The sequence below is a fragment of the Pelodiscus sinensis genome, chromosome 3 (assembly GCF_052426305.1).
Source record: "Pelodiscus sinensis isolate ZL-2025 chromosome 3, ASM5242630v1, whole genome shotgun sequence".
In the NCBI taxonomy this organism is placed as follows: Eukaryota; Metazoa; Chordata; order Testudines; family Trionychidae; genus Pelodiscus; species Pelodiscus sinensis.
Genome location: NC_143054.1, coordinates 96,289,264 through 96,303,062, shown reverse-complemented (window position 1 = coordinate 96,303,062; position 13,799 = coordinate 96,289,264). Strand labels below are relative to the sequence as shown.

General features: G+C 47.6%; 1 protein-coding gene across 1 annotated transcript in view; it reads left to right on the top strand.

Annotated features, from left to right (window-relative positions):
• The first annotated feature begins 9,869 nt into the window (after positions 1–9,869).
• STX7 (syntaxin 7) overlaps positions 9,870–13,799 on the top strand; it is a 44,050-nt gene continuing 40,120 nt past the window's right edge. Inside the window, exon 1 of the mRNA XM_006127286.5 lies at positions 9,870–10,026. The gene's annotated coding sequence lies outside the window, so the exon portion shown is untranslated. The remainder of the gene's footprint in view (positions 10,027–13,799) is intronic.

The following is a 13,799-nucleotide window of genomic DNA, read 5'->3' as shown; positions in this document are numbered from 1 at the left end:
AAGTTGAGGTTGTTTGTAGTGTGCTGTTTGGATGGTGTGAAGGTTATCATAGGGTGTGTATTTGAAAGTGGCAAAATTTTATTAAGATCAATATACAGCCAGCCCTATTCATCACTTTCTCTCTTGAATAATTCCAAAATGGGATGAAGAGAACTTTGTACAATTTATATTCATAGGGATCTTCAGGAATTATATATTTCCCCTAGGCCCATGCACAATTTAAGGTTCTCTTGAGCCTTTAATAGGCTCCAAGTATAATAATTACTAAAAATCAATGTATTCTGATGAAATTTTATGAAATGCTTTAATAAGGTTTGATTATTGCTACCTGATAGAACTTTAATACTTCATGTTAAAATCTTAGGTTTAACTTCAGCTGTCATTACCATATTGCATTCTTTTTCTTTCTGTAACTTATATTAATGTGATTTACTTAAAGTTTATCAATTCAGGGTTAGTCTTAACTCATTCTGTCTCTGGATTCCAATAAAGTTTCTATGATTTTCTTTAATTGTGGTTTTAAGTCTTTAATTAATTGGCTTTGGAATTAGCTAGCACATATTTCATTGGCATTAGCTAGCACATATTTCTCATGGAATGATGCCCATATTTCATTTTTCTCTTGCTCTTTGTAATGGCACTTTGGTTCCTGCATGTCACTTTATGTACTGCCCACAGGCCTCCAGTCATCTGTAGATTTTCCACTCTTATGGATCTTCTGAATTCTACAGAAGCAGACCAATTCCTGCACATGTAATATATAAGGCCCCTGGCTACGTCTAGACTGGCATGATTTTCCGGAAATGCTTTTAACGGAAAAGTTTTCCGTTAAAAGCATTTTCGGAAAAGAGCGTCTAGATTGGCACGGACGCTTTTCTGCAAAAGCACTTTTTGCGGAAAAGCGTTCGTGGCCAATCTAGATGCACTTTTGTGGAAAAAACCCCCGATTGCCATTTTCGCGATCGGGGCTTTTTTTCGCAAAACAAATCTCAGCTGTCTACCCTGGCCCTTTTGTGCAAAAGTTTTGCACAAAAGGGACTTTTTCCCGAACAGGAGCAGCATAGTATTTCCGCAAAAAGCACTGATCTCTTACAGTAGGAAGTCAGTGCTTTTGCGGAAATTCAAGTGGCCAGTGTAGACAGCTGGCAAGTTTTTTCGGAAAAGTGGCTGATTTTCCGGAAAAACTGGCTAGTCTAGACACAGCCCCTATGTTTTATATGGTAAGAGTGGCATAAAACAGGTGCGACTCTATACCCCCACACCTATCTCCACCCCCGTTTTTCTGTACATTCTACTACAAGTAGATTTACAAGTAGTCAAATAAATATGAGGAGTAATACTACATTAATATGCACTTGATATCAAGAAATTTATGGTATTTCATGTACAAAAACCTACTGTATTGAAAATGTAACTGCATGTGGATGAGAGAAATGGAGAAAAAAATGTTAAGTATCATACCTTGTTCTAATTCTAAGATCAAAACTTTAATTCATTATTCGCCAAGAACGTTGGCTTTTTCCCTTGTTATTTGGTAATTCATTGATTTTCCACCAAATGCTTTTTATTTATTGAAATATATGTGGTAGCGTTAGGGTGTAATTTCTATTATATTACTCTATCCATATGACTTAATATTCAAAAATAATCAATTTGCAAAGTACATAATTTAATAGGATAGATCATCCATCTGTGGTATGAAAACAGAAAGAGAGACGAGGGCTTAAAAAGAAAAAATATCCAACACAACTTGCTAGAAGACACAGAATATTTACATACACAGTGACTGATTTGTATGACAGAAAGAGGTCGAAAGCATTGTTTTTCCAATGAAGTTGAATCAGTGTGGACCTCAATATTTACAGATTCTTTACAGATCTAATGGCTGCACTTTGTTTATAGACTGGTGTGGGGTTGGATGATAACATGTCTCAGGAACCCACTGTTGCCATCTTTTGCAAGTAAGGGGCTAGATCTTATCTCATGATGATGAGAGAAGTTCATGCTTCAAAATTTGCTTGAGTCTAGGGGCAGGGAACAGGGGAAGGCAAGACCCTCACCCTTGGACTGAACAACTAAGCAGTGCTACAGGAAGATCTCTCTGGCCCTCCGCCTCCAAACCCTAAGTCATGTTCTGAGGAGGGAAGTCATTAAAGGACCCCACAGTATAGGGGTCCATTTCCCTTGCTTCATATAAGTCAGTGGTTCTCCAACTGTGGGTTGGTACTAAGGATGTTAAGGACTAGTCTACTAGTCGACTAGCCTACCCACCCCCTTGCTGCCTCTGTCAGATAGAGGCAGTAACGAGAGGGAAGAGGAAGTACTTTAAAGCAGCAGTGCGCATGGAGACTGGGGTACTAGTTGCTTCCCTCCTGCCCTTGCTACCTCTGTCAGACAGAGGTAGTAATGAGAGGGAAGAGGGAGTACTTCAAAGTGGCAGTGCCGCTGATTCAGAACATTCAGCAGCTCATTAGTTTGAGCTGTTTGATAGAAAGTGTCAGTTCACAACAGGAAATCTAGCACAACAAATGTTAGGAGCATCTGTCTCCATCTAGTGTTCATTATTCTGCACTCACACACAGCTGTTCTACATAATGTGCAAGTCATTTTTCTGAACAGAGGAGAGGGAGGAGGGGGGCCCGGGGTATGGGCTCAGTGATATGCTGCTGCTTTGAAATGCCGTGACAGCATTTCAAAGAGGCAGAGCAACACAGCTGACCCTGGGTGCCATGCAGTGCTCCCCCTTTTGAAACTAATCAGGGCTGAGTAATGCCCAGATCAGGTTTAGATGCATGACTTATGAATCCAAAAGCATCTACAATAAGTTTCATCTTCTAGTTAGGGGACTGTCATTTGAAAATGCCTGGAGAATGGGAAGTTGGCAGCCTGAAGTAGAGCCTTGTACATAACTGACATGATTTTTTTAGTGCTCCACTGCTTTTGTAAACCTATTCAGTTGCATGATAATATAGTTTTGATCTTATTTATTTGCTGTTCAGGCTATTTCTAAATGAACACCAGTCTAACATAACACATTTTCAGAAGTTTCCACAGGCAATAGAAAGTGGACTCCAGAAAACCATGCTCAACCCAAAAAAGTGAAACATTTACTTTCCAATCTCTATTAAGCACCATGTTAATACTTTTGCTGGATCAAGTGCTGGTTATTCCACATTTAGGTATTCTTGCAGGCTGGCAGACACAGAATCCACATTTTACAATCTCTTACTCCCAGGATGCACTGTTAGCCTCCCTTCTGTAACCAGGCTTATTTTGTGAGGGTGGGTAAGTTATATAAAAATTTCATTTATAGAGCTGCTTTCAGCTGCTGCTTGCAAACTTCTTCACAATCATTAATAATGCTTCCCAATATCCCTGCCGGGTAGGCACATGTTGTTGTGTCATTCCACAAGTTGTGAAAACTGAGAAACGAAGAGGTAAAGTGACCTGATGAAGATCATTCAAACAGCAAATCAGCTGCAGAATTGATTATACAACACAGGGATTAAGTTTAAAACAGGAGATAAAAACTGCCTTGGAAACATCTGCTATACAGTTTATCATTTTATGGATTTATCATTAGTTTTATTGTTCAATGCTGGAGATAAATCAAATGTTTGATGTTAGAGAATAAAATTCACCCCAGTGCACAAGGCCCTGTGTTTTACTTATGGTGTATAAAGAAGGTATTTAATAAGAGTGTGGGCAGATTGCTGTGAGCCATATGTACTTCATAAAGGGCTGCTAACCTTCTTGGATGCCAGGGGACTGTACAATACAGGGAGGTGCAAAGGGATGGGCCACCCAGTCTTGTATGGTAATACTTCTCGGTTAATTGTAGCCCTCCTGGATGAAAAGGGCTGTAACTGTACAATCCTCTAACAAGCACTTAACAGAGTGTTATATTGCAGACTGTTCACTGAAACTTTACATGACCAACTTGCTCAACAGGGTTTGATCAGTACTCTGTTTCCCATTCAGTTCAGAACACTGTGCACTGTCTAGAATACTCATTCTTTTAGGATGCTGTAAAAAACACACCTGTTTGTGTTGCCTTTCCCATGAGGAAGAGAAATACGGAATGGTCAGGAGCATGAATTTCAAAGATGCTGAGTACCCACACCTCCCACTGACTTCAGTAAGAAATTTGGGGGGCAGTGCCTCTGAAAATGAGCCCCACCTTGGTTGTTTGCCTTGCTCCTTTTAGTTTTCCTCTTCCAAATACAGGCAGTCCCCAGGTTACGCGGATCCAACTTACGTCGGATCCGCACTTACGAATGGGGCTTATCTCGCCCTGGAGGACGCGGGCGTCAGGACCGCCCAGACGCTCTGCGGTCCCGCCACCCACGTCCTCCGGGGTGAGAAAAGCTGCTCCGCGTCTCCCTGGTCTGCTGGGGGGAGCCCAGCAGACCAGGGAGACGCGGGCGGCGGGACCGAGATGCGCCGTGGTCCCGCCGCTCCGGTCCTCCGTGTCTCCCTGGTCTGCTGGGGCGGGGGAGTGCAGCTAGTGCGCCCCCTTCCCCCCCCAGCAGACCAGGCTTTTCTCGGGATGCCTGTGGTAGAGCAGTTGGGGCGCTGCCGGTTGGTCCCGCAGCGCCGCTCTCGGCGCTACTGGACCAACCCGGCAGCACCCCAGCTGCTCTGCCCCAGGCGTCCCCAAGTCAGCCACTGCTGAAACTGACCAGCACTGACTACAGGAAGCCCGAGGCAGAGTTGCTCTGCCCCAGGCTTCCTGGAATCAGCCGCTGATCAGTTTCAGCAGCAGCTGACTTGGGGACGCCTGGGGTTCTTAAGTTGAATCTGTATGTAAGTCGGAACTGGTGTCCAGATTCAGCCGCTGTTGAAACTGATCAGCGGCTGATTCCAGGAAGCCCGGGGCAGAGCAGCTCTGCCTCTGGCTTCCTGTAGTCAGCCGCTGGTCAGTTTCAGCAGTGGCTGAATTTGGACACCAGTTCCAACTTACATACAGATTCAATTTAAGAACAAACCTACAGTCCCTATCTTGTACGTAACCCAGGGACTGCCTGTATGGGCACATGAACCTGATTTTGACCCACGAGAAGCAGAGCAGATGCTCCCTAATCAAATGTTTATTTAACCCTGAATTTAACACTCAAATACTTTGAAGATGGAAGCTATAGAAATAAATAGCTGAGATAATGTCAGAAAATATTATCAGAAGCATTTCCTTTTCCCTTTTCTTGGGCCAACTGGGTCTGTTTTGTGATCTGCCTCTCCTTCCATTCTGTAACATCCTTGTGGCCACAACTATTGCTTACTTGGAAGAATAATATTAGGTAAATATTTAATGTATTTGTATCTGTCTTGTAACATAGAAAAGCTGCTGGAGGCAAGGAGGAGAATACAGTAACAGTGCATACCAAGAAAATCTCCAGGGGCCATCAAAATCCTGCACAACACTGTTTGGGAACTTCTGCCTCATTTCATAAGTGTCATACATTTCTATCAGAAGACATGAAATGCAGACAGAGGTATCCATATGTTGCAAATCAAAGTGAACTGCCCCCTAAGTTACAAAGTGTCTGCTCTGAACAAGACATTTTTTATCAGAAATACAAATCCAAAACAAAATGCTCATATATATATATATATTTGTATATTGCTTTGACAGAAGAAATGTATTCTGATCTCATCTGAGTCTGTGTAAATCTAGAATGACTGTACTGAAAGCACTGAAGTCATATTGGTGTAAAACCAATGAGAGATCATATTCAAGCTCACAATCTTCAGCTAGCAGAGGAGAGTAGTGTAACGTCACTATTTTGCCATCTAGTGGTAAATACTGGGTTATCCAAAATATACTACAACTGTAAGGAAAATAAAGCAATACAAACAGTATTAAAATAATTGCCAATCAGAATGAAATATTAAACCCAAAATGAGCATGCATACAGAATGTATGTAGCATATGATAGCATAAATGTCCAGGAGTGCCATTTTTATTACTTTTTATGTATAAAAGTCACAGCACCTTTGCTTGCACAACAGAATTCCAAATAGCTAGAGCATGAAGAACTCACCTAAATCCTACCAATCGACTTTGTTCCACCTCTCTAGCATGCTTTAACACAATGAGGGGCAACCTCGGGTAGTGAGTGGACTGCACAAGTGGCCCTCCTTCACCTCAGTGGGCTGCAAGAATATTGTAACTAAGACGGTCTCCCAGGATAGGGTAGTTTTGCTACCTGTGCTTACCTACCTAGCATTTGCAAGGTGTCCTGTTTGAACTGTAACAACACTTTGATTGGATACAGAAAGCACACAGGTCTCACAATGTTGTGTGCAATCAGCACATACTTCACTTCACATGCACTTGCTTTAAGTACCGTATATACTCGAGTATAAGCCGACCCGAATATAAGCCGAGGCACCTAATTTTACCCCAAAGAACTGGGAAAAAATATTGACTCGAGTATAAGCCTAGAGTAGGAAATGAGGCAGCTACTGGTAAATGTAAAAAATGAAGATAGATACCAATAAAATTACATGAATATTTATTTCAAAGAAAAACAATAACCTAGCTCTGTAAGTGGAAAAGGGGGTCAACAAAAACAATATGGTTCTGCAGGCACGGCCACAGCTCAGCCCCCGCCGCCCCCGCCCCGCAGCCCCCACGTTCCGGCCCCCTCGCCTGCCAACGAGCCCCCTCTAAACGAACCAGCGGGGGGGGGGGGGGCTGTGAGAGACCAGAGCCGGGCATCGATGGGCCAATGAGCCAGCGGGGGGGGGGGGGGGGGGCTGTGTGAGACCCGGGCCGGGCGTCGATGGGCCAGTGAGCCAGCGGGGGGAGCGGGTGCCGGTGCTGGCTGGATTTTACCACGGGAGGGGAGGGGAGGGGGAGCAGGGAGCAGCGGCTGGTCCTTGTGCACCTGCCCCAGAATCAGGCCCAAGCTCGTGATCAGGGCTCCCGGGCGCTTCCAGAACAGATGCCCACGGTGCCGAGTCGGCTCCTGGCCCAGCTGTTCCCGAGCTCAGCGCTGCACCCGAGCGTCATGGCGAACGGCCCCAAACGCCCTTCCTCCCACGCGGCAAGGGCCCATGGTGCTGGGCAGGCAGGGGCTGGGGGGCCAGGAGAGCCAGGAGGGCAGGGGCTGGGGGGCCGAGGGGGCAGGAACTGGGTGGGCCAGGAGGGCAGGGGCTCGGGGGGACAAGGGGACAGGGAGGCCGGGAGGGCCAGGAGGGCAGGGGCTGGGGGGGACAAGGGGACAGGGGGGCTGAGAGGGTCAGGCAGGCAGGGGCCGGAAGGGCCAGGAGGGCAGGGGCTGGGGGGCCGGAGCTCCGGGCTCACGCCTCTAGACCCGGCCGGCGGCAGAGACGTGCTGAGCCCGCCCGCGAGCAGGAGGCTGACTCGAGTATAAGCCGAGGGGGGCATTTTTCAGCACAAAAACTGTGCTGAAAAACTCGGCTTATACTCGAGTATATACGGTATGTGTCACTTTTTAAATATTGGTAGAAAAAAACACTCAGCAGATGAAAAGCAGTGTAATCTGGCAATCCTGTGCATGAGCAACAGTAAACAAAACGTCTCATGGGCCACTCACAGAACCACAATGGGCCACATGAGTCCCTTAGGTTGCTCACTGCTGCTTTAGTAGCTATAACTAAATACTATCAATGGCTACGTCTACACTGGCATGAATTTCCGAAAATGCTTTTAACAGAAAAGTTTTCCGTTAACAGCATTTTTGGAAAAGCGCGTCTAGATTGGCAAGATGCTTTTCTGCAAAAGCACTTTTTGCGGAAAAGCGTCTGTGGCCAAACTAGACGCGGTTTTCCGCAAAAAAGCCCCGATCGCCTTTTTCACGATCGGGGCTTTTTTGTGGAAAACAGTACTATGCTGTCTACACTGGCCCTTTTGCACAAAAGTCTTTCGGAAAAAGACTTTTGCCTGAACGGGAGCAGCATTGTTTTTCTGGAAAAGCACTGATGATTTTACATGAGATTGTCAGTGCTTTTCCGGAAATTCAAGCGGACAGTGTAGACAGCTGGCAAGTTTTTCTGCAAAAGCAGATGATTTTGAGGAAAAACTTGCCAGTCTACACACAGCCAATTTATTTAAATTAACTGAAGAGAGGGCACCATGTCTGTAATAATCAACCAGATGGAAAAGTTATGTGGAACGAGTATTGATATCAAAACGTTAGCAAATAGTTTTTGTCTGGGTTTTTCTTTTTCTTCTAAGTTGTTTTAACTTTTCACTGTTATTGTATTATGGTAGCAGCTAAAACCTCCAAGCAAAGCTCCACAGTGCTACACAGCTAAAACATAAACACATAACAAAAACAGTCTGTTTCCTAAAGAGCTCACAGGTTAAGTAACTTTTATGCATCTCTGCCATATTTATATAAGCATATATTTGGAATTAGAAGGGTTTTGGTTTGTTTTTCTACAAAGAACATTGGACTCCAATTTCAGACTTCGAATGAACACTTTCTCAAAATTAAAAAGCCAGTGAGAAGATTCTTGATATCCACAATAATAAAGTTGTAGAACTGCCTAGAAGCCAAAGATGACTGGGAATAGAAGATATCTATAGTGGGTGGAAACAACTATCATTAAACATTGAAAAGACAGAAGTGGGTGGAGCTGTGAACTGCTCCTCTTCTAATTACCAGACTCCAGGACTGAGGCTGTACAGTTCCCAACTTCCTGCTCTGCAGTTGCAGGTTCACAGTATGTTAGAGGAGGACTGCATGGCTGAAACTGTGACTATCCACCTGCTTTCTGAGGGAACAGAGTCCAGCTGTAGAAAAAGATTCCAAAACTGGAGACTCTGCTCACCAATTGAGAGCAAGAATGTGTATGTGTAGAAGCTGAGTTCTCTTAGGCTCAAGCCCATTCTGTAGTGGAGGGTCTGTGGGTGAGAATGCGGCCAGGCTCCTCTGTGTCCAGTTAGAATCTAGAGCATTATTCCTCAGGAAGACAAAGGAGCTGGATCTTCTACCTGTTCGCCTGTATTTTTAACCTGATTTTGAGGTCTCGGAGAGCATTGCTACACTATGGAGAAGACTGACCCTCGGGAGGTCAATTTAATGTTCAAGTTAGCAGGTCTAGCGTAGATTCCCAAATTGAACGCTGAAGGTGTGCTCCCACCGGCCTCCTGCAGTGTAGACGCTGCAGTGGCTCAGTTTAAGATAAGCTGATCCCAGCTAGCATTTTGTGTAGCTGGATGGAGTACCTTAAGCCAATCTGCCTGGTCTAGTGCACTCAGGGCCTAAGATAGTTGGGGGCTGGCTCTTCTCTTCCTTTCCTCCTGGGCACTAGCTCAATTAGGAGCTCTTTAATCATCTGACATTAAAAAAAAAATCCTACAAAGAGGGGAAACATGGCTGAATAGTTAAGGAAGAAAGGATAGTACAAGCATGGCAAAACAAAATCAGACAGGGTAAGGCACAAAAGGGGTTACATGTAGCAAGGGGCATACACAAGGCAATACAATGAGAGGCTTGACATACATCGGGAGCAAGAGAAAGATGAAGGAAACTATAGGTCACGTGCTTAACAAGGAAGGCGAGCTAATAACTGAGGGCATCCAGATACGTGAGGCGCTGAATGCTCAGACCCAGTCCATAGCCAACATCTTGGCTGCAGAAGATTCGCCAGGGGCTGAGCTTGCAGGGCTGAGCGCTAGGCTCTGAGCTGCAGCAGCTCCGCGAGGCAGAAACGCTCGGGCCGTTGAAGGAGTAAGAGATCCGGAGCGACTAGGCTCCCACCCCTGCAGCGGGCTCCCTTAATGACGCCCGACTGGAGAGGCTCCCGCTTTGCGCGCTCAGGGGGCCGCCCGGAGGCTGCAGGCGGCGGCGCGCCGGGCTCAGCCCGCTAGGGGGCGGGAAGGCAGCTGCTTGCCGCGTCACTGGGCCCAGGCGAAGGGGCGGGGCCGGCGAGCTCAGCCCCGCCTCCTCTCCCCGGGACTCTTCTGCTGCAGCCCGAGCCGCCGCTCAGCTGAGCGGTGCCGTGCGGCGTCCTGAGCCCGGCTGTGCTGGGAGGCGGAGCCGCTGGGGCCTGGTAAGAGGCGCTGGGGGGGGGGCAGCGGCGCCCAGGGGAGTCGCTGCGCTCGCTTGTCTTTCCGGGGGTGCCCCCGGGGGGTGCCGCCCTGCTCCCGGGCGGCTCCAGCTTCCCCGCGGCAAGGGGGCGGGCAGCAGCGGGGGCCGCCCTGCCCGCGTGGTGGGGGGCGGCGTGCGGGTGCGGCACAGCTCCCAGCCCCGCTGGCGAGAGGGGAGGGGCAGGGCAGACGCGGCGGCTGCCCACGGGAAGGGATCGGTTCCGCATTCCCGCGGCCCATCGCCGCCGAGCTGCAGCCCTTCCCTGCGCCCGGCTGCACCCGCGGCTGGCTGGAGAGCGGGTAGCCCTCGCCCGTCGGGGGCACACGCCCGCCCTGCTTCCCACCTCCTTGGACTGTTTTCCCAGAGCCAAGAGCGACTCGTGCACCCCAAGAGGGTTGTGCGAGAGCCGAGTCTGGGTGGAGGCAGTGTTTGTCATGTGCGGGTGTGCCCTTGTGCTTCGTGCTCCCACAGAGGGAGGGTTAACGCTCAGGAAGGAAACGCCTCCCTCCCGCCCCTTCTGTCTTCCTTTGCAGCCCTGCAGTTGTTGCAGTGTCAAAGAATTGCAGCATTTCTTTCTCCTGACACTGAGCAAAGAACTTCTTGGAGCAGTGATACCCCCAAACTGTTATTGTATATATCCCTCTTTAGGGATTGTCTACCTGGACACGTAGAGGGTGCCTTCACTATGCATAGGCAACGATCAATCCAGCAGGGGTAGTTTTTTTTACACTATAAATTGATGCTGAGTGCTCACCTGTTGACTCCAGTATGCCACCAGAATGAGAAGCGTAGGTGGGGTAGATATGAGTTCAACTTACTGTGGTGAGCATACAACAATAAGTAGATCTAGGTATGTCGCTGTCAGCTACGTTATGTTTATGTAGCTGAAGTTGCACAGCTTAGATCCATGGCCTGCTGTAGGGTAGATAGATTGGGCCCTAGTTTGCAGCAAGTTGAGACATAAGCTTGTCTTGCATTAAGAGACTACTGTGTGCTGCCAGGCACTCATGGGTTCCTTGTCTACTTCCATTTCAAAGTGGGATAGAGCAAAGTGCAGAGCTGAGTTTTTGATATGCTGCTGTTTGACAAGCAGGTATTGTAGAGCTTTTGGGAAGTTGCTGGACTGCCTGTGTGCAGAAAGTTAGTGTATGAAAACCTGAAAGTGTGAATCCTTGATCTTTTTTTGTGCTCGTTATCACATCCACTACTTCACTGTTTTAAAGCATGTGTATATATGTTTGTGTCAATAAGTTAATGTGCCCTCTGAGTCTGCTGAGTCTGCTATCACGTAGCTACATGCAACATAACAAAAATGTTTGTTTTTACATGTGGCTCTTGAATACATTAGTAGATTCTAATGCTGGAAGTGACCCAATTGTGATCACCTAGAAATCAACACACCCCATAGAATTTCCCCAAAATAATCCCTAGAACATACAGTATCTTGTAAATTTAGAAAAACATCCAGTCTTGAGTTTTAGATTGTTAATGATGACCTTTGATAAACTGTTCCAGTTGTAATTACTCAGTGTTAATGTATGCTTTATTTCCTGTCTGAATGTTTCCACCTTCAACTTCTAACCATTGAATTAAATTGCTCTCTTTACTTGAATGAGGATCCTATTATTAAATACTTGTTTCTCCATGTAAGTACTGAAACTGTAACCGGGTCGTCCTTTACTCTTGATAAACTCCTTGAAAGGAGTTCTAAGTACGGTAGGCGTACTCTAGTCCCTTAATGCTACCCTGAAAAGTAAGAACCCTTAAACAAGTGGTCCTGTAGCACTTTAGAAATTAACCCAAAAAAAAGTATCATGAGCTTTTGTGAGCACAACGCTCTTTTTCAGATGAGTGGAGCTAGAGGGGGGGGTTCCAACCTGGGGCAGAGGATTGGGGTGCAGGAGAAGGAGTAGGGTATGAGCTCCAGCCAGGCAGTCCTTACTTCTGGGCAGCAGCACAGCAGGACTCAGGCAGGCTCCTTACTTTTCCTGATTCCGTGTGCCTCCCAGAAGCGGCTGCCATGTTCTGCTCCTAGGTGGCGGAGCTAGAGAGCTCTGTGTGCTTCCTGTGCCCACAGGTACTGCCCCCATAGCTCTCCTTAGATGCAGTTTTTGCTCAGTGGGAGCTGCGGAGCTGGCACTGAGGATGAGGGCAGTGCACACAGCTTCCCTGATAGCTCCTAAGGGCCGCAGAGACATGCCAGCCGCTTCCAGGAGATGCAGAGAGCCAGGACAGGTATGCAGCCTGCCTTACCTCCTGTGCCATTAACTAGACTTTTATGGCCTGGTCAGCAGTAAGGATGTAAAATCCTGTTTAATTGGTTAAATGCTTAAATGTGATGCTTAACGGGTTAAAGGGGTGGGGAGCAGGGAGGCCAAAAGAACTCATCTTAATTCTATTTTCTGATATTTCTTACAAACTAAAATGCATCACAAATCAAGGCTGGGCAACAGTTTTTGATGTGGGGCTGTTCCTAAGAATTTGGTAAGTGGTCAAGTGCTGCACTCCTAATATTAAGGGAGGAGGTGCAGGGTATGGAATGGAGGTTGGATGAGGGTAGGTGAGTGGGGCATAGGATCTGGGAGAGGGCATGGTTGCAGGAGGGCATTATAACATGGAGGTGGCAGTGCAGGATCTAGGAGAGGCTTGTGACCTGGGACGAGGGTGCAGGAGGGGAGTGTAAGGATTTGGGTTGTGACTTAGGGCAAGGGGAAGGGCTGTGACCTGGGGCAGGTGGGGGCGGGGGGAACATGGTCTGGGAGAGAGACGTATGCAGGATCAGGGGGGCAGAAGGTATGGTTTGTGACCTGGGGCAGGGAGCTGGGATATGGGAGAGGGAGTAGGCTCTAGCCATGCGTCACTTGCCTTGAGCATCTCCCAGCTAGCAGCCCAGCAGGACCCTCAGACGAGCTCCATGCCTGTCTTGTGCTCTGCATGCCACTCCAAGCAGCCAGGTGGAGGCCATGTGTGTCTGTACACCACATGCCCCATGGAGGGGGGCCCTTCACACACTGTCTGCCGCACAAGCATAGTTCAGGCAGTTCTCATTGGCCACTTTCCAGGCATTGTGAACTCAAATGGCGGTCAACTGTGCTGGGTTTGGGCAGCCCCAGCCACAGAGGGGCCGGCAGTATGGGGGGGCAGGACCTCACTGCTGGCCTGAGGTCAGGAAGTGAATCAGGTGGTAGGCCCTCATTTTAAAATGGTTAACTGGCTAAGTGCTAGCATCTAACAAGTTAGATGTTTTAACATCACTACTGGTTGGACCTCCCTGGTTTGGACCCTTGGGTCCTGACCTGCCCTGAATGAGGGAATTTGCCGGATCTGGGAGTTCCCCTTCCACCAGCCTCCTAGGGTGCTGCCGCTCTCTCTGGCTGGCTCCTCTCTAGCCCTGCTGCTTCCGAGCTTTAGCTTGGCTCCAGTCCACCTGTCAGCCATTTGGGAGTCTTGAGGGATAGAGTTTGCTGGCTTGTGCTCTTTGGAGGTGGGGCTCCCAGGTCTAATGGATGGGGCTCCCAACTGGCTCATGTTCATGGGTACCAGGGCTCTCTGGTTCAGCAACATCCCTGGTCCTGCCAGACCAGAGAACCTGGATTTAGGAGGTTAAATCTGTAGTATACACTGCTTCTCTGAGTGTGTGTGGTGTGTGTTTTGGTTTTTTTTAAATGCTTAAGGGTTCCAAACAGGAATTAGGAGCCTGTAGTACAAGCCACAGTATGGGGACTTAAGTTACAA